Raw genomic sequence first — 21,979 nt, forward strand, 5'->3', positions numbered from 1 at the left:
ATCTTCCTTTGCGCTAGGTATGGCCCAACCAGCGAAGCCCACTTTTCTTTGATTCCCGTTAACTTCAATGTTGTTGGGGCTCCTTGATGCCACTTGGTCAAATCCTGCCTTAATGTCAAAAGGAGTCATTCTTACTCACATTTCGAGGCTCACCTGTTGGTTGGATGAAGGGTTCAATGAAGTCTGGAGCCAACACATGTCCACAGTGAAGGAAGTGATGGAGAATAAATTAAGGGTTTTACTGTATTTAATGTAAAAAAATTCTCTGAAGCTCTCAAAATTGTTGGTGTTGTGAAAATATAATTATGTCGATTTTGCAATGTTATGTTAATCTGTCTGGATACCAGCAGAAACCTATTTGATCTATCATGTAACCCTGTTTTCAAATGAGAATCATGTGGCAGTGGGACTGGCAGTTTATCATCTGTACTTTCAACTGACATATTTATTTGGATTTTCAATTTTGGGGCCGGGGTCCTCGCATTGGGATTAATTGCCAGGCCCAACGGGGCACATTGTTCCAAATAGTCACACGACAATGGCATTGAAAGACTGGTCAATCAATGGTCAGAGACTATGTAATTTGGTCATAGTGGGATCTGAGAAGCTGGATGGCTGATAAACGGTCCTCCAACAATGAAAGAATTGCCATGGAAGGCACAAGAAAGATAGATGGTGCATCGAAATGGAAGCACCCTTTCAGTGCTTTAAAATACATATAGACATCAATGTTGTCTGATGGCATTACTACATTAGGAATCATGTGAACACTGCCACTAATATGCTTTGTTGCTGCTTCGAATTATCTCTGGACTTTGGGTATCCATAAAAACACTTTTGGAATCTGCTCCATTTTAACAAAACTCCTCCTATTTTGGCCTCAGTCATCTCTAATTCAACCTTGTCTTACTGTCTGGCTCTCTCTCATTCTCTGCAGTAAAAGTATAGGCAAAGTCACCACGTTCCCACTCTCTCACTAGAGATTGAATCCATACTGTTGGTGTTTTTCTGCATTGCAAACTGACTCTCAGCCAACTGAGCTAACCAGTCCCAAATATGTGCAATGCTATTTCATAGGTTACTGAATATGACTGTCCAAAGTAGTGCTCAAATCCTCCTCTTTACATTCTTCTCCCTGGTCCCTCTGCTTGGATGTTCTGAGGATACCAGAGTAACATCATTATTGGTGTTGTCTACAACTTCCTTCACAGTCTGAGCTGCAGTTGTATTCTTTTCCATCACATGCAATTTGAGAGGGCTGTAAGTCATGTTTTATACCCAAACTGGACAGCTGCCCCCTTCCTGAGCCCCTTTTGGCCATCATCTGGTTGTAATGCATGAACCAAACCAACTGAACAGGAACTTGTAGTTAGGATGGGTTAGGAGCAGGAATTGGCCACTTTAACGATTCACTAGGAAGGTCACTGTTCCTGATGTGATACAGCCTTTGGGAAGATGGTTGGAGATCTGGAATGTTCCAGGTGTTGGCACACCAACTTGGTGACAAGAGTTTCCACAGCGGCCCAACCACCATTTCGTCAAGAATATATCGCAGTGATTCTTGGTGATTGGGTGTGGCATGCCTTGCAAAGGGAGTGCTACAAAACAGAAATCGAGGAAGGCAGAATTATCATTGAGCCTACTGAAAGAGATTTAGTATCTTGCCCTTGCAATAAAATCTTGCATTTGTAATGAAACATAGATGCATAGAAATTAGGAGCAGGGATAGGCCATGTGGCCCTTTGATTCAGCTCCATTATTAAATATGATCATGCCTGAACATCTAAATCAGTTCCCCAATCTACATTCTCCCCATACTCTTTGCTGCCTTTAGCCGTCAGAATCGTACTGACATGAAGGTAACAATAAGCCCTGAACAGTCTCATACAGGTGTAATCGAGCAACTAAATTAATACAGAGTCAAAGAGAGAAATGCTAGTCAAGTGATCAAGAACCCAGTCAATGAGATAAGCAGTATGTTGAAAGAAATGAGACAAGAGTTAGAGTGACGGCAAGCGTGAGGAAAGGATCACCCGTGTTTAACAGATGGAGGTAATGTCTAATAGTAAGGTGGAGAAAGTTGGGAAAATTCAAGAGATCCAGAATGGAGGAACTCCAGACTGTTGTGGTGAAGGAGTTTATAGATATAGGGAGTGATGAGGCTCTGAAAAGATTAGAGCCAGAAATATTGTAACTTTAAAATTGAGTAACTTTCGTGAGTTTATATATTCTATTCCGATTGTTTGCTGCAGGGACTTGGCTCGCAATCTGTTTGAGTACGCCAGGCACTCGCTCGGGATTCAGCTCATCAGAATTCACCCTGAAATGTTTCACTGGCACTGAAACAATTATTTGTTTAATCAACCATTGATGAACTCCAGCTGTAGTCAAGTAAAATGGTTTTGCTTAATTGCTATTCTTGTTCCTCTGTTGATTTGAAAAGCTTCTCACCTTTCCTTTTTTAAAGAAAATTACTTCACATTTTCTCTAGGCAGGACCTGCTGAGACTGTAGACAGATGGGGCAGAATATAGAAGGGCCATGTTTGCACATCGGTAGGGAATCTCGCTTGCTGGCCATCCGTGTCAACAACAACTTACCACTTATGCAACAAATGTGGTCAAATTCTGCTGCAATGAAGTGTACTCAGAAAGAAAATGTCAAAGTAGGAGATGTTCAGAAGCTAAATGTACAATCTATATTAAAAACTAGGATGCAGGGATAGAATGCATAATAGATGCATTTACAAATGACACTAAAAGAGGTGGGAAGGTAAATTGCATTGGAAAAAAATAAGAAATTTACAAATGGTTATGAAGAGGTTAGGTCAAGATTTTGCAGATGGAGTTTACTGTGGATATGAAGTCTTTCATTTTGACCAGGAGAATAAGAAGGCAACATGTAAGTGGGGAGAAACTTCAAAAATACTTCACGACAGAGGGGTCTGAGTTTCCTTGTGCATAAATCACAGAAAGGTAGTCTGCAGGCACAGCAGGTAATTAAGAGGGCAAATGCTATTTTTGCATTCATTGCAAAAAGAACAGAGTATAGAAGTGGGGATTCCTCATTGCAACTGATTGATGAGACCACATTTCATGTGCTGCGTACAGTTTGGTCCCCTTGCTCGAGGAAGAAGGTAACTGCAATGGAGGCAATTCAGAGAACTTCCACTAGACTGATTTGACAGATAAAATAAACTTGTTTTCTGAGGAAAGCTTGAGCAGTTTAGGCCTATACTCGCTACAGTCTGGAACGATGGAGGAGATATAATTAGGTACATCAGATGGTACGGGACATTGACAGAGTAGACATAGAGTGGGTGTTTTCCCTTGTCAGGCATTGTAGAATGAGAGGTAATAACCAAAAGAACTGCAAATGCTGCGAATCAAGAACAAAAACAGAAGTTGCTGGAAAAGCTCAGCAGGTCTGGCAGCATCTGTGAAGAAAAAAAAATCAAAGTTAACATTTCAGGTCTGGTGGCACTTCCTCAGAACCATTCTTCACAGATGCTGCCAGACCTGCTGAGCTTCCAGCAACTTCCAGAATGAGAGGCTATAGTTTTAGAATAAGGGGTAGCAGATTTAAAACAGAGATGAGTAGGAATTACTTCTTCCAAAGGGCCATGATTCTGTTGCCCCCAGAGTACAGTGGGTGCTGGGGCATGGCATAAATTTAAAGAGGTGGCAGACAAATTTTCAATCATAACAGGTTCAAGGGTCATGGAGTGTGGGCAGGAAAGTGAAATGAGGATGAAATGAGATCATCTATGATCATTTTAAATTGTGGAGCCTTCTCCTGCTCCTAATTTTTAAGATCTTATGTTTGTTTTGACAGAGGTGAGTTGATAACAGCTCTGAATGGCAGAGAAGGAGGTGAAAACAGATTCCAGCACCTTTCCCATTCAGTTGCAGGTTGTGAATATCTCTGATTAAACTGACGGACATTCACCCAAATTACTCTGGACAAGAAAATGGTGAGACACCTTGTTAAATAGAACATAGAACATAGACCAGTACAGCACAGTACATGCCCTTCGGCCCACAATGCTGTGTCAAACTTTTACCCTAAACCTAAGGTCTCCCTAACCTCCACCCCTACCTTATATTGTCATCCATATGCCTATCTAATAGCCGCTTAAATGCCCCTAATGAGGCCAACTCCACTACCCTCTCTGGCAATGCGTTCCACACCCCTACCACTCTCTGAAGCAAGCTTGCTCAACAATTTCACAGGGTCGTTCAGAATCAATCACTCTGCCTTGTGTCTGTTGTCAAATGTAGACCCGGCCTAGTAAAAACAGCAGATTTCCCTTCCTAAAAGAGATCTATAAACTAAAAGGGTTTTTATGACATTCTAGATATTCGTTTGCTGCCAGTTCTCATGCGAGCTGCTTATTCAATGTTTACAAGATGAATTTCAATTCCCTGGATATCATGGTGGGCTTTGAACTCATGCATCAGATGTAGCCCAGGCTGATAAAAGGTCACCAACATGAAATATTGGATTTGATTTTCTCTCTCTGGAAATGCCTCTTTGCATGCAGGATTCGAACAGTTTTTGTTTCCTTTAACATCCATATAGTTTTGTTTCTGGACCGCTGAACTGGACTGGAAATGGCATTGAGGGGATTTTCCAGGATGTAACCTGGTCTGGAGAGATTCAGTTAGGAGCAGAGGTTGGATAGGCTTGGGTTGTTTTCCTTGGAGCAGTATAGGCTGATTGAGGACATGATTAAGATACATAAAACTATGAGGGACTTAGAAAGGGTAGGCGAGAAGGTACTTCTCTCCTTGGTGGACGATCAATGATCGAGAGCTTAGATATAAGTTGTGGAAAAGAAGACTTAAAGGGGCGAGAGAAAACATTTTTTTCACTCATGTGGATCATATTGATTGGCAAAGCAGGCTCAAAGGGTATAATGACCCGCTCTCGATCTGAATTTCTACGTGTACCTCTATTGGATCTAACCTATCACCCGAACACAAAACAAAGGGTCACTAAGGAGACATATTTCTCAAAGATACCTCACTACTAGAGAGAGTATGTGCGAGAGAGATGGTTATGTATAGCTGAAGGCTAACCACTCTGCAATGTGGGTAAGGTGCGTAGGGAGGTGTCCATAAGCTGCCGCAGTCAGTGTCGGAACTGAACAGAGTTGTTGTCTTTATTTGACAACACACTCTCATCATCTAGGCAACCAAGCTAACAAACTCTATGTACCAAATTCATCATCTTTTTGAACTGTACATGTGTAGCCCCTTATCAGTTCCAGAGTTCAAAAGTTTTCTGATATTATGTCTTTCGAAAATAAACTCTACTGAAGGCCAGCAGACCATCTTTACATGTCTTTAACAGAGATTGCAATCCAAATCAGCCATAATGAAGCTTTCTACTATGTGCGGGATAATGGTCACAGCAACACTAGAGTATCCTTAATTAAGCTGAAATTGGTAACACACACTAGGTCCCTCATACCCTGGCCAATAAATGTGCAGCAAGAAATACAAGTGCCACATGCTTTACAAAGTTGATGTTATATTAAACTTGTCCTCTGGGTAATCTAGGGCTGATTGATGCTGACATGGAATGCTCCATACTCTGACACTAATTTCCTTCACCTTAGCTGTTGTATTTTGATTTTGAGAGAATTGAATTGGCTGGTAACAGGACAGTGCAATATCTAATGCCGACCATTCCCAGGAATATTTTTACATTTCATGTTTGGTTTGAATTGAAATACGTGCTACACATTTTGTTTTAGACTTTGGTCAAGTGAAAATGTCAGAATGGTATGCCTTGACTTAACGCAACAGTGTTGATCATGTTATGATGAGTCAGCACCATGTTGTGCATTGTTTCCACTGACTTAAATGGAAGTAAATTTTGCAAGTTACAAATGTCATCCATTTTCTCTTAGCTACAATCTTAATAACAACAACTTTGCATTTATATGGCATTTTTAACATGAAAAATACATAGCAAGCCTTTACATGAGGGTAGGTATCAAAGCTTATGTACACTGAAGTGCACAGAACCATATTAGGAATATCGAAACAAAGGTTGGTCGAAAAAGTAAGTTTTAAGGAAATTAATGGAAGTAACTGAAATCATCATGAAAATCACCACCTTCTCAATGTCATCCCTCTCCTAAGTTGTGGTGGCCCTCAGCTTAAGCCACACCTTGTCTGTCTCTCTCTCACAGTAGTTCTATGGCCTGGTAGAAATATGTTGATTTTACCATTTTTTAATGATATTGAAAGTTGTAGATAGGTTAAGGTAACAAATTGCACAATTATTGCCTCCAAAGCTGCAACACCAAAGGCAGCATGTGTCATGATCTACCCTTAGTTTTAGCAAACATTTATGATCAGTGGTATCGTGAATGCACGGACATTGTAGAATCAATAATAAAGACTGTCCTCTAATTCAGTCACCAAGTGGAAGTCATTAATGGCTTAGTTAAAGATGCTTGGACCTTAGTCTGTTTCTGGGAACCGCTTTAATGGAGCTGTTCTGCCTTTCAAGCAGGATGTTACATCAAAGCTTTGTCTGCTTTTAAAAGGCCTTATAACACTAGTCAAAAGGGAAAAAAAAGCGGAATTCTCTCAGTGTCTTGGGTAGGTATTTATCCCCCAACCAACATCACTAAAAGAGATTAAATGGTCATTGCTGTCTGTTGTAGACAGAAATTGGCTGCCGTATTACCTAAATTAGAGCAGTGACAATACTTTAGAAGTACTGAGGCAATCTGGGGACTCCTGATGTCAAGACACATTGGGTAAATGAAAGGAAGGCTTTCATTCTCGCTGTGATGATTGGCAAACAAGCACAATTTTTTCAGTCAGGTCTGACTCCAGCCAAGACTTGGCTTTCCTATTAACTTTTCATCTCATTCTTTGATGCCGCACTCAATAAAATGATGTCTTTCTTGTCTAGAGCAGCTCATCTCTTTTCTGCTCTTACATTACAACAGAATTTAGTTTCCACACCAAAAGAAGAAACAGAGGCATTAAAAGGATTGTTTAATAGGCAAAGATTTTATTTGGGCAACTGATAAGAAGCCATGTGCAAGCAGAATTCCTGGTGGCTGGATAGAGTAGATTTGGAGAAGATGCTTCCACTATGAAGAGAAACTAGGGTCCAAGGGCATAGTTTCAGTGAAGGGACAGGCTTTTAGAACTGAAATGAGGAGGAATTTCATTAGCCAGAGTGGTCAATCTGTGAAATTAATTGCCACAGAGGTCTGCGAAGGCCATGTCATTGGGTGTATTTAAGATAGAAATAGATAGGTTCTTGATTAGTAAGGGGATCAAGGGTTAAAGTGAGGAGGGGAGGAGAATGGATGAAAAAACATGATTGAATTACAGAGCAGATTCGATAGGCTGAATGGCCCAATTCTGCTCCTAAGTCTATGGTCCTGCCTGTGCATGATCCCTTCCAGAAAAGCCTCCTGATGCCTCTCTACAAATTGGGCATAAATTTCCCCTTGAATGCTATGTCTTGGTCAAACGCCAAGATCGGCTTTGGATTGATAGCAACACTGTCAGAAAGATGAGAAAGAGAGAAAAGAGTTAGAGAGCTACAGACCAGTTAGCCTAATATCAGTAGTGTTTAAGTACAGTCCTTAAAAATCAGGGGTCACTCATTTAAAACTGAAATAAGATGAATTTGTTTCCATCAGATAGTCATGAGTCTTTGAACCTCCATTCCAAAAAGGTATTGAAAAGAGTCCTTAAATATTTTAAGAAGGAGTGGATTGTTGTGAATCAAAGGGTTGGAAAGTTATTAGTCAAAGGTGGAAATACAGATTTCAGGTTGCAAGCAGACCAGTCATATTATTCAGAAGAAGGGCAGAGTTGAAGGGCTGAATGGTCTACTCCTTCTCCTCATCTAAATGCACTGCCATGAACAGATGTATCTGAGGCATGCACAGTAGTGAGGATGTGTCCTTGCGATCCTCACCAATTTGGTCAGTAGTGGTGGTCCCAAGCTAATCGTGATAATGGACACTGAAGACACCCAATTCAAACTCACTCTGTTCCCTTCGAGCCCTCAAAGCTTCCACCCTTTGGAATTCAATACGGCTGCTTGCTGGATCATCAACTAAGTAGGCAGACATAAGGTCTGCTACCCATGAACGATCAGATGAGGTTTCATATGCTGCCACTAGGATAAGATGTGGGCGGCACGGTGGCTCAGTGGTTAGCACTGCAGCCTCACAGCCCCAGGGACCCAGGTTCAATTCCAGCCTCAGGTGACTGTCTGTGCGGAGTTTGCACATTCTCCCCGTGTCTGCTTGAGTTTCCTCCCACAGTCCAAAGATGTGCAGGCTAGGTGGATCAACCATGCTAAATTGCCCGTAGTGTTTAGGGGTGTGTGGGTTACAGGGGGTTGGGTCTGAGTGGGATGCTGCAAGGGGCAGTGTGGACTTGTTGGGTCAAAGGGCCTGTTCCGACACTAATCTAGTCTAATCTAAATGTCCCTAAGTGATGTCTGGGGCATTGACTATAATGTACAATTCCATGAATTTGACATGTTTGACTAATCTGTGAGACAACTCTCACAGCTGTTATTAAGGATGGGTTTGCATGATTAAGAGGACTAAGCTTGGTGTTGCTATTTCTGGTTCCTGGCTCCTAGTTCACTTCCACATGATTCATTTCTTTGAGATGTTTTAGTGTTTGATGCAAACAGATTGGCTAGCTATAGCCCTTATGAGGCAAGCCCATTGCTGTAGGTCTGGAGTGACATGCAGGCCAAGCTCAGAAATGATGACAGATTTCCTCAAGCCAGCAAATTGGGATTGAAACTCATGCCCTCAGAACTTTAGTGATATCGCTAATCATCCAACAATACTCCCACAACACCATCACTTCCTCTCAATGTGCTTGATGGTATCTTTCTGTGCAGAAACAATTCAATTAAACTGCAATCAAAAGGAGGGTACAGCCTCATGGTATTATCAGTGGGCTGTTAAACTAGAGACTCGGGTAATATCCTCGAGGACCTCGGCTCAAATCCCAGCAGAATCCCAGACTCATGGCACATGTTGGACTTAACTTAAATAGAAATTTGGAGTTATGAGTCTTATGATGACCACATGTTGCTTGTTGGGAAAAAACTTATCTGGTTTACTAATGTCCTTCAGGGAAGGAAGCTGCCATCCTTACCTGGTGTGGCCTACATGCCAATCCACACCCATAGCAATGTCGTTGACTCTTTAACTGCCCTCTGGGCAATTGGGATGGGCAATAAATGCTGGCCTAGTCAAAGATACCAATATCCTGTAAATGAATGAAAACAACTAAGGATTGCATGAATATTTGGGTCAACATAGTGGCTTAGTGGTAAGCAATGCTGCGTAGCAGCACCAGGTTCCCAAGTTCAATTCCAGCCTCAGTTGATTGTCTGTGTGGAGTTTGCACATTCCCATGCCCATGTGGGTTTCCACCCACAGCCTAGAGATATGTAGAGTAGGTGGTTTGGTCATACTATATTCACCATAGTCTCCAGAGATCTGCTGGCTAGGTGGATTAGCTGTGGGAAATGCAGGGCTATAGGTCGGGAGGTGGGCCTGTGTGGTGTGTTCTTTGGAGAGTCAGTATGGACTTGTTGGGCCTGAATGGCCTGTTTTCACACTCTGAGGATTCCATATTTAAAAGAAAGTCAACAGCGAATGTCTGAAGAATATTGAATGCCAATGGCCCTATAAATACAACCTATTTTAAAAATATTTCTTTCAAGATTCACGTTGAAAACCAACTGACAAATAGATTTAATATTAAAACTGTGAGCAGTACCTAACAGACATACTATTTTGCTACTATTAAAAAACAAGTGTAAAAATAACTATAAGTTTATCCAACACTGTTGTGATTGGGATAAGGGCCAGGTGGATCTCATTGACTATGGGATCCTTGATTGAGGTTGTTAACCTGGGCCAATCAGGGAGTCTTGGTTGACAGATATAACCAGGAGATCCAGAAAGTCCCCTCATTCTAGGGACAGACTTTGAGTGGGTCAGAGTTCATGCACATGTAAATACATGGTGATGAGGTGACAGGATACAGGCCTCTGTGCAGTTATTTCACACATTTAACCTTCAACTTATCATCTAAATTTGAAATAGGTAACAAAGTGTGGGGCTGGATGAACACAGCAGGCTAAGCATCAGATAAAAATGAAGGCTCTCGGCCCAAAACGTCAGCTTTTGTGCTCCTAAGTTGCTGCTTATCCAGCCCCACACTTTGTTATCTTGGATTCTCCAGCATCTGCAGTTCCCAATATCTCTGATCCAAATGTGAAATATAGCCACTCTCTTTTTACATGTGGTCATGGAGTCCTTAATAAGCAATTTGCATTTATAGAGAGTTTTTCATGACCACTGGGGCCTGCTGATAGATGGTGCACTGGTAATAATTATCAGGACTCCTTAGATTCTGGAAAAGTCCCAAAAGATTGTAAAACTGACAATGAAACAGCCTTGCTTATAAAGGTAAGAACACAATAAAACAAATCATAAGCCATTTAGCTTAACATCTCTTATTGAATAAAAAACAAAAGTCTGTATTAAAGGATGTAATAACTGAGCATTTAGAAATGCATAACATAATCTAGCAGAGTCAGCATGGTTTCATGAAGGGGAAGCCATGCCTGACAAATGTATTAAGATTCCTTGATGAGGCATCAAGCAGGTTAGATTAAATGGAAGAAGTGAATACAATTTATTTGGGTTTTCAGAAAATGTTTGATAAGGTACTGTGCACTCAGCTACAGGTAGTTCTGCTATAATATGTGTTTTGTTAATGTGAATTGGCTGTTACAAGATTGATGAGTAGTGGATAACACAAACTTTCTGCTGTATGGGTATAGCAATTTTCTGTACTGATTTCCCTATAATGTGATTTTCTATGGCCATTTTCTATAGTACAATTTTATATAGTTCAAGATCACACAAGAACACAACTGTTATGTTGTACAAGAACTACCTGTTCTTAAGGGGTAAGATAGGAGCCCATGGTGTTGGAAGTAGTATTTTAGCAGGATCGAGGATTGGTTAACTAATAGATGCCAGGGAGTTGGGATAAGGGGGGTCATTTTCAGGATGGTGACCTGTAAAAAGTGGAATGCCGTTGGGATCAGTGCTGAAGTCACGCTATTTGGAATACATTTGGATGAGCAAAGCGAATGTGCAATTGCCAGTTTACAAAAATAGGTGGGAAAGCAAATAGTGACCATGATGCAAAGAATCATACAGACAAGTGATCGGACAAAATCTTGGCAGGTGGAATATAATATGGAGAAATGTGAAAAGGTTGTGTAATTTGACAGGAAAAATAGATGAGCTAAATATAATTTAAATGGAGAAAAAATACAGGCATCTACTGAACGGAGGGATTTGGAAGTCCTAGCCCATGATTTACAAAAAAAATGGCATCTCAGCTCAGTGAGTAATATGGTAGGCAAATGCAATCTTGGCCTTTATTTCAGAGGGAATGGAATGGAGGAGTTAAGAGGTTTTGCTAAATCTGTACAAGACACCAGTCAGACTACAGCTGGAATAGAGTTTTGGGTTCCTTATCCGAGGAAATATATGCTGGCATTGGAGGCAGTCCAGAAAAGGTTCACTCCGCTTATATCAGGTATGGGAGAACTGTCTTGTAAGGAAAGGTTAACTAGATTAGATCTGCAGTGGTTGAAAGATAGAGAAATGTCAGGCAACCTTATTGAAACATTCATGATTCTTAGACAACTTGGCAGGGTAGATGCAGAAAGGTTGTTTCCACTTGTGGGAGAGGCTAGGACCTTAGGGCATAATCTCAGAACAAGGAGTCACTGATTTAAGGCAGAGAAGGAGGAATTCCTTCTCTGAGATAGTTGTGAGTCTGTGAAATTCTTAACCACAGGAAGGTGTACACTTTGGGTTTTAAATATATTCACAGCCAAGGCAGACAATTTGTAAATTAGTAAGGAAATCAACGGCTATGGGAAAAAGGCAAAAAAGTGAAGTTGATGTTGATCACATCAGCCACAATCTCATTGAATGGTAGAGCAGACTCAATGAGCTGAATGGCCTATTTCTACTCCTGAGTCTTGTGGTCTTATGGACATCTCAAGATGCTTTACAATGTGGAAGTGTAGTGGTTTTAAGAGGTGTATCTTATTCTGCTCTTTCTTTTGTTGAAGAGAGGCTTTAAGGCAAAGGTGTTCAACAATCCTCCAGAACCACGAGAGTAAACAGCTTGTGGAGCCTTGGTTTTATTTTTTTTACGTTGGAACAATATAAATAGCCTGAATGGGTGTGGTCAAGCTCTCACAGAACCAGGATTTTTAGCTTTTAACTTTCAGCAATTTATGTTGGGGTCTTGAAGAAGTGGAAGCTATTCTTTTCCTTCTCTCAGTTAGAGCCAAAAGCTGGTTATTTCTCTTCCTGCTATTGGAGTTGCATGTGAGACAACCTGTTTTCTGAATGTGCCCTTTGCCAAGGCTGTGTTTATAGAATGTTAGTATATTGGAACAGATAACTGGTAATGGTTAGTATATCTATTATTCTGTTGAGTTTTCCAACACAGTTGTTATTCCAATTCCTTCTTTTTTTGTTCTTGTATTTTAACCATAGTGGATGAATAAAGTGTAGTTTGCTTTAAATCTGGTAGGTGGACCAATCAAATTGCATCTGGAACACAACACCTTCCATTTGCTTTTAAAATACGAGAAGGTTGAGACCTAGACTATTTTTTGGAATATTTTGAGGGCCTAAAATAACAGCCAGGCAAGTACTTTTGAAGTGTCATCATTGTTATGGGATGCATTTTTAAGAAGAAAGGAAGGTTGACGGCTGTTCAAATCACAGCCAAGTTCGCAAATCAAAGCTTCGCAATGCAGAGCTGTCTGACAAAGGTGTCACAAAGCCTTGTGACCCTGCACAGATCACATTTACATCTCCTTTGATATAGCGGTCCAGTTGAGTTCTCTCCAAACTGTCAATGACATGGGATATTTCAATCAAACTGCGTGACCCATTGATCAATGCTAAGCCATGGAGTGTCAGGTTTGATGATTCTCAATTCCTGTTCTGTATCTGTAATCAACAAACCTGCGCTGAGGCTTTCCTGAGAAATCCACATCCCTGTCAATGCTTGATGTATTGGTGTGCTACCATCTGATATTAATCTATGTCCTCTGATTATTGATTGTCCCATTTGAAACAAATTCTCCCTGTCTACTTTTTCCAATGTCTTTAACTATGGGTCAGCAAACGAATTTGGAATTCTCTGTAATAGTTGGATTGCATAAGCCCCTCACAAATCTCTGCAAGCCATCTTTTATTCAGTATTGATACTCAAAAGTCACGAAAAGCAGTACAAAAAGAAATTAAGAACCATGATGTTGGAGAGTTACTCTTAGATCTCTCAGACGAGACTGGCATGTGACCTTTCCACCCGCTCTCTCTCCCATCATGTTCCATTAGCTGTTGGATATCCAGCCTGACCTTCATTCCCATTATTGACATGAAACAGGCACCTCAGAGAGCAACTTTTGTAAATGAAAGCTGTATTGAATTGCTGAGCTGCAATTCTTTGTCTCTTTTTGAATGTCCTCGGCAAGATGCTGGCAGCTCTGTTATCCATTCCCATGTCCAGCAAAGCACAAAACTATTTCTGCTCAAGCTAAAATGCAGCAAAATTAAGAACCCATATTATTAAAGACGCAGTGGCAACTTGGATAGGGAGACAGAAATTTAACAAGTGACTCTGAAAGTCAGTGGAAACAGACGTTAAAAATTTTACAGCACAGGAAGTTAGCAGTATTAAAGGGTATATATATATAAATACAAGGAATATAGAAAATGATGGGTCATAGACATTGACAGCACAGAAAAAGGCCTTTTGGTCCATTGTGTCCGCACTGGTCAAAAACAACCAGCTAACTAACTAAATAACTGAGCTAAGGGAACAGCTAGATATTTGGCAGCATGATAGCACATAGAACAATACAGGAATGGGCCCTTCAGTCTGCAATGTTGTGCCAAACATGGTGCCAAATTAAACTAACCTTTCTGCTTGTCTTTGGTCTACATCCCTCCATCCTTTGTATTCATATGCTTATCTAAAAGTTCTTTTAATGCCCCAATAATATCTGCCTCTCCGACCACCCCTGGCAGCATGTTGCAGATTCCTATCACTCTCTCTGTGGAAAAAACATGCCCTTCTCACCTCCTTTGAACATTCCCGCTCATCATCTTAAATGCATGCCCCCAGTATTAGACATGTCAACTCTGGGGGAAAGAAAGATTCTGGCTGTCAACCCTATTTATGACTTAATTAAAACAATGGATATGTGATTTGAAGAGGGACGAGGGAGCTCAAAATCCCGGATATAGCATTATCAGGCAGGATAGAAAAAGGCTCAACAAAGTTGAGAATAAAGCATTATGAGTTAGAGATTCAATTACAGCTGTGAGGAGGAATGATCGAATAAATGAAACATGAAAAGGGGGAGAAAAAGTAAAAACTAAGCTGCTGGAGAAGCTCACCAAGTCTGGTAACATCTGTGAAGAGAAAAACAGAGTTAATGTTTCGGGTCCGGTGACTCTCAGAACTGAAGGCTGCAAAGGGAGGCCAAAAGGGGCTGTAAGGATGAGCTGAGAAACAGAAAGATGCCAAGGGAGTATCTACATGCCAGCTGTGTGATCTTGACTAACACAGTGAGAGAGTGAGAGGAACAAATATGTGAGAAAATTTCCCTGTGCAATAATAGTTGAGGACTGTAGCACTACAATTGGCATGTTTTCACCAGAATATAGATGTTTAAGGCATGATCTGATTGAAGTTTCCAAGATATTGAAGGAGAAGACAGGGCAGATAAAGATAAACTATTTCCACTGGTTGGGGATTGTCTGGGAATTAGGGCCAGACTGTTCAGGAGAGATGTTAGGAAGTACTTATGCACACAAAGGGCAGCAGAGGTTTGGAATGCTCTTTTACAAATCGGACTGGATGCAGGATCAGTTGTTCATTTTAGTCGTTGTTAATCTGAGATACATAAATATCTGTTTAACAAAAATAAAAAAGGATATGAGCCAAAGGCAGATCTATGTTGTTAGACCACAGATCAGCCATTATCTCACTGAATGTTGGAACAGACTTGAGGGGCTGAATGGCGCTACTCCCGCTTCTGTATTCCTAGCTAGGGAGAATTTGCTGATTATGATTGAGAGGATGCAGATTTAAGGCAATCAGCAAGAGAAGGATTGAAGATGTGAGGAGAAATTTGGAAAAATTAATATCTGAAGTGCTTTGCCTGAGTGTGTGGTGGGTGCAGGTTCAGTTGAGATTTTCAACAAGAAATTGCTTCATTATTTGAAAAGAGAGACTGTGCAGGGTTACAGGGGAATGTGAGGGAATGGCACTGGGTACATTGACCACTTGGAGAGCTAAGCACAGATACAAGAGGCTGAATGGCCTTTCTTATATGAATATAAGAGTACAAGAAACAAGAGTAGACCATTCAGTCCATTGAGGCTGACCCATGATTCAGCACAATCGCATGATTATAGGTTTCAACACCAAATTGCTGTCCATGCTGCATATTTTTTCCCCTGAAAGGTCAAAAATCTGTTCTTTCAAACTCAAATTTATTTAACAATGGTGGCTTAGTGGTTAGCACTGCTGCCTCACAGTACCAGGGTCCCAGCTTCAATTTGAGCCTCGGGTGACTGTCTGTGTGCAGTTTGCATGTTCTATCTGTGTTTGCGTGGGTTTCCTCTGGATGCTTAGGTTTTCTCCCACAGTCCAAAGATGTGCAGGATAGGTAAATTAGCCATGTTAAAATGCCCCGTAGTGTGCTGGCTTGGTGGTATATGCAGGGTTACGAGGACGCAGAAGGGGTCAATCTGGGTGGGATGCTGTTTGGAGGGGCAGTGTGGACTTGATGTGCCAAATAGTCTGCTTCCACACTGTAGGGCTTCTATGAAAAATGAGCATTCACTACATTCTAAAGTGGTGAGAACTCAGTTGGGACTGTGTTAAAGACCTTCAAATAGCTAGCTGGTACTGGAGGAGCAGAGGCATAGAGAGATTGCAGATGCCTGTAGGAATCATAGAGTAATATTGGTTGGAGATTTTAATTTTCCCCTGTATTGACTGGGCTATCCTGGATGGAGTGGAATTTATCAAATGTGTCCAAGAAAGTTTTCCAAATCAATATGTAGAGGGCCTTACTTGGGAGGATGTAACAATGGATCTCCTCTTAGGCATTGAAGTCGAGGAAGTGTAAGTAGGAGGGCACTTTGGGCCCAGTGGCCATAATTCTCTAAGTTTTAACATAGTTATGGAAGAAAGGAGGACAGGGCCACAGGTTAAGATCCTAAACTAGAGCAGGGCCACTTGTGGGGTCATTAGGCAGGATCTAGCAGGGGTCGATTGGGTGAGGCTGTTTGAAGGAAAAGGAACAACTGGCCAATGGGAGGCTTTTAAAAAGTATGATATCAAGAGTCCAGGGACAGTATGCCCATGTCAGGGTGGTGGGAAAAGCTGGCAGATTTGGGGATCCCTGGCTGGAAAGGGAAATTAAAGCTTTGGTTAGGAAAAAGAAGAAGGCATACATTGCATTTAAGCTAGCATGCTCAAGTGAATCTCTAGAAGATGATAAAAAGTGTAGGAGCACACTTAGAAGGGAAATCAGTGAAGCAAAAAAGAGGGTATGAGATGCATCTGGCAGAGAAGGTTAAAGATAATCCAAAGAGGTTCTATAGCTATATTAAAAGTAAATGGATGACTAGGGACAGGACAGGACCCTTTTAAGATCAGCGTAGCAGTCTAGTTGTGTAGCCACTGGAGATGGGAGAGATTTTTATTGAATATTTCTCCTCAGTGTTTACTGAGGAGACAATCATGGATGCTCAGGAAATAATGAAAACAAGTGGGGATGTTTTGGACCACATACATATTACCAGAGAAGTAGTGTTTGCAGCCTTAAAGCTTATTAAGGTGTATAATCCCTGGGTCTGATCAAATCCATCCTTGGATGTTATGGGAGCCTAGGAAAGAAATTGCAGAGGCCCTTGCAGAGATTTTTACCAATGTGAAGTCGTGGAAGCCTGGATGGTGGCGCATATAGTTCCATTGTTTAAGAAAGATACCAAAGACAAGCCATGGAAACACAGGCCAGTGAGACTGACATCAGTGGTAGGCAAGTTATTGGACAGGATATTAAGGGACAGGATCAACCAACATTTGGATAGTCAAGGTCTTATTAGGGATAGTCAGCATGGATTTGTGCACAGGAAGTTATATATGACTAATCTTTTAGAGGTTTTCAACGAGCTAACCAAGAGGATAGATAAGGGCAGGGCAGTGGATTGTCGATATGGACTTTAGTAAGGCCTTTGACAAGGTCCCGCACAATAGGCTAGTCATGAAGGTTAGGTCGCATGGGATCCAGGGAGAGCTAGTTGATTGGATTCAAAAGTAGCTCAATGGTGGGATGCCATTTCTCACCCAGCACTCTACACTCCACATGCCAGCACCACCCCACCCCCAACTATGACATAAGTGCTGGCCCCTCCACACTTTACTTCAGTTCTGATCAAACCTTAACCGTCTGTCTCTCCATGGATGCTGCCTGAACTGCTGTGATCTCCAGCATTTGTTGTTTTCGGTTAATGCTTTTAGTTCTTTTATCCATGACAGCTGTGAGATGAAGCGTGCGCAGGCTTTCACCCAACCCATCTCCTCATAACAAAGGGAATGGACACAAGGCTGGGAAATCCTTTTCATCTGGCATTAGCTTTCTATTCTCCCGCTGTCAGGTATGATCTCAAACGCTGTGGCCGAGCGGTATTTATTCTTCTGGATGTAGCTGCTCTATAATTCTTTGCCATGTCAGCAAAATGGATGGCAGTCAGCGAGGTTGTAAAGTTTTCAGAAAGGTTGCAGTTGTATAGCCATAATAGTTGTAAATGCAGATGAAATGTTCTCAATGCAGTATGAAGAGCATTAAGCTTCATCCTTCCACATAGTTTACTGTATGTCTTGCTCTATCAATTTGGCGCATTGATAACACTGTTGCCAATTGGATGAGAAGGCTGCAGGTTAGTATTCTGGCCCAGATTAGACTGGTATTCGAGTGCAGCCAGAGTAAAGATTGCTGCAATGTCTTAGCTTCCAGCATTGAAAGGAGTCAGACCTGCACAGAAGCCTGTACCCAGGGCTGTAGATACAGAGAGGCTGAGGCTCAGACCGATAACTTCACATTTTGGAGATAAGAAGAGTCAGACCTCTGAGAGAACACACTCCCTTTCGGACTTTCCCGCTAAACTTGGCAAAATAAACTGAGTGGCTTTGCACGAATGTCTTGAAGCAATTGCTGTCACTATGCTTGAACTCCAATAATTTTGAAGAACATACACTTCAAAATTAGTTCAGGGAAAGATTTATTGGCACAGGACATGGGCCTCATTTCTGAATAAGGGCAAAGAATTTCTACTACATACGAATCTCCACTTGATAGTTAATAAGAAAAGATTAAGTTCAAAGTATGTTAAAATATGTTGAATTAGGACATAGAACATGTTTTATTAATTAACTAAATTAACAGAGAAGTTTAAGTTATGGCAGGACAGCTCAAGTTGAACACAAGGCCTGGGAGAGGTAGGGAATTGCAGAAACTTCTCATGACCCAGACCAGCTCATGTACAGTAATGATCACCAGCTACTCAAGCATGATGTCCAGATTTCAGTACTTGAGCGCCCGTTAGTCACTAAGTCACATTCATGAGAAAGAGATCTACATTGGTGCCATGTTCAGAAGTTAGGAGCAAGCAGGCAGATTGGGAATTGATGACTATTAGGCAGCCCAGCAAAATAGACAGATAGCGTAACACTCCCTAGAGGTCTTGTCTAGGGTTTTCCATCCTGGTTATCACTTTGACTATCCAAGACCACATAGCAATAAGACAGCTCCAATGGGTTCAGTTAAAGTCTGCAGAGGTTTCATGATCAAGTATAATCATTTTCCTAATCTGCAAGTATGTTTTAGAGGGGATTATGTTACACATATAGTCTACTGTACAGGGTATCACAGTTGATCATGGTTATCACTGTTGTATCATAGCGCCAGGGACCGAGTTTCGATTCCACCCTGTCGATGTGGAGTTTGCGTATTCTCCCCGTGTCTGTGTGGGTTTCCACTGGGTGCTCTGGTTTCCTCCCACAGTCCAAGGGTGTGCACGTTAGGTGGATTGGCCATTTTAAATTGCCCATCGTCTCCAGGGATGTGCAGGCTAGGTGGATACAGTGTAGGGGTAAATGCCTGGGTGGGATGCTCTTCAGCGAGTCATATGGACTCAATGGGCCAAATGATCAGCTTCCACACTATAGGATTCTATAATTTAATAATTAGGACAGGATTTGGTTTGAAGAAAACAACTTGAAACATTAAACTCCACTGAAGATGAGAAATTGTAAAATAAAGCAAATGTACACTTGGGGGTTTTACTCAGTTGGTACTATCGGGTTAATATTTTCATCTGTCTGTTCCATATGGTGGGAACAGCCTGAATTGTGTTTCACCACCATGGATTAACAGTTGAATGAAATAACTCTCCCAAGAGAAGGCAATCCAGAGATAAATTTTCTGTCACCCTGCAAGATCCCAGGCTCAATCAGCAGTCAATTCTCGATTAAGTAAGCACAACCACAGTACAAGCAGTGAAGGAACAATTAGCTTACATTCCCAGTCCTGCATAACTCTGCACTGCTGCTGAAGACATGTCTCAGATATCAGCTCATTAACATCAGACCACAAACAAATAATCAGCTCATCGCCACCTCGTTACGTGTGGCAGCTTGTTGAGTGTAAATTTGGTTGCTATGTTTCCTATTTGCAATAGTAGCTTCACTTGGAAATATACTTAATTGACCGTTAAAGATTCTTGTGATATTTGGTGGCCATAAAAGGCACTGGAGAAATGCAAGTCCATCTTTTTCTCATAGGGCTGCAGGAGGTGGACGTTTAAACCTCTCTAATGGTAAGACAGGAGACAACAAAGAGTTAAAAAACACAATTTCTTGTTTTTTTGACAGAGGATTTGTTTTGTTTTAATACAAAGCTCAGCAGGTCTGGCAGCATCCATGGACAGAGGAACAGAGCTAACATTTCAAGTCTGTTATGACTTCTTCACAAGGCTGGGAAAACAATGGAATGTAACTCACCTCCTGACACCCCAAAGTTTGTCCACCACCTAAAAGGCACAGGTCAGGAGTGTGATGGCATATTCCCCACTGGCAATAAGAAAAAGGCTATAAAGCAGGAATTTTGAATTAGCATCATAGCATCATGAGTTCATGGTGTTAGATAGAGTCAGTTACAAACTGAGCGTGCCACCGTTTCCATGATGAGAGAGGTTGTGGAAGCACCATGGAAAAGCAAAGTGGATGTATCCTTAATAAGGAATGGGAAAAAAAGCAGTGTCATTGAGAAATGAGCAGCAGGAGTGGGTCTAATTGGATTACTTGTTCAAAAAAGTCAGTGCAGGCAATATGGGCTCAATAGCCTCCTTCTGTGCAGTTTGATTTATTAATCCCCTGTGTGTAAACTTACCCATGGTAACATACAAAGATTTTTTGCTTTTGTATGCTTCATTGTGATTAATGCAAGCTAATGCTTGTGATTTCTTTTCAACTATAATTCTGAGAGCAAGCCATATCCTTTAGAAGTGTTATACCACTAATAACTGCACCCAAAGGTAGTAATGGCAAAATATTGTTTCTTTTCAGACTGTATTTCCTGAGTTATTTATTTTCATTGCCTAATATTTGACGTTTGCTGAAGCAATTCCTTTATGTGTTTTCCAAGTGAGTGGAGGCCTGTCATAATGATGACAAACTGTGGTTGACTTCCCTGCGTATAAAACTTGACATTCTCCACCACTATAGGGCTCTGGTGGTGCGTCCAGATCTCCAGAGGGCAGTTCTTTTAAGCAGGTGACAGGAGAGTTGTTTATGAAGTCCGTCAGGATACTTCATGCTCCTGAGGGTATCTTAATAATACAGTCTTGTGGCATTAAAAGATAAGATGGATTAGAATATGTACATCGTCTGCAGCACGTCAAGGAGCTCGCGACTTTGGCCAAAAGATTGGACCCTTTCTGTCCAGAAACACAAGTGAAGTAGTAAGGGTATGTGTGTGAGTGAGGTTTGAGGTTGTAAGTAGTGGGATGGATGGAGTAAAATTAGTGTGATGTGGAGGTGTCAGGGTTGGATTGGGGTGGACAACGTCAGAATTTACACAACACTAGGTAAGAGACAACACATTTATTTGAAATTGCAAGTTTTTGAAGCACTACTCCTTCATTATCTGACTGTAACCTGGTATTGTTTGCCTTCTAAAATTAGTGTGTATAAGACATGAAGTGACCTTGTTCGAATGGCACCTATGTCTCAGCTCACCTGCTGCGAAAAAACCTCATCCTTGTATTTGTTAACTGTAAACTTCAGCATTTCAACGTATTCCCAACTGGTTTCCCCCATTCTGTGCACCACAAATTTAAGGTAACCTAAACTTTTGCTGCCCTACTCCTAACTGCATCAAGTCTCATTCACACAGAATGCCTCCAGCATGTTCTCACTCAAGTAAAATATTGATCTTTGAATCACTTCAGGGGCTTTGTTTTTCTTAAAATTACAGTGGCTGCAGGAGCAGGAGAGAGGCTGGGAGCGCTGTCGCAAGTGACTTGGTTCCTGACTCCTGAAAACCTATCCGTTAAGCCACAGATCCGGAATGAGACGGAATGCTCATCACTGGCCTGGGTGAGTGCAGCATCAATAAAGCTCAAAACCATCCAGGATGAATCAGTTGACCTGATTGGCATCACATCCACCACCTTCAATATTCACTGTCCTCAGCACTGATGCAACAATATGCACCATCTACAAGATGCAAGGCAAGCAGCAGGAGCTTTAGAGGTATGTCTTTAA

This window comes from Stegostoma tigrinum, chromosome 16 (assembly GCF_030684315.1).
Source record: "Stegostoma tigrinum isolate sSteTig4 chromosome 16, sSteTig4.hap1, whole genome shotgun sequence".
In the NCBI taxonomy this organism is placed as follows: Eukaryota; Metazoa; Chordata; class Chondrichthyes; order Orectolobiformes; family Stegostomatidae; genus Stegostoma; species Stegostoma tigrinum.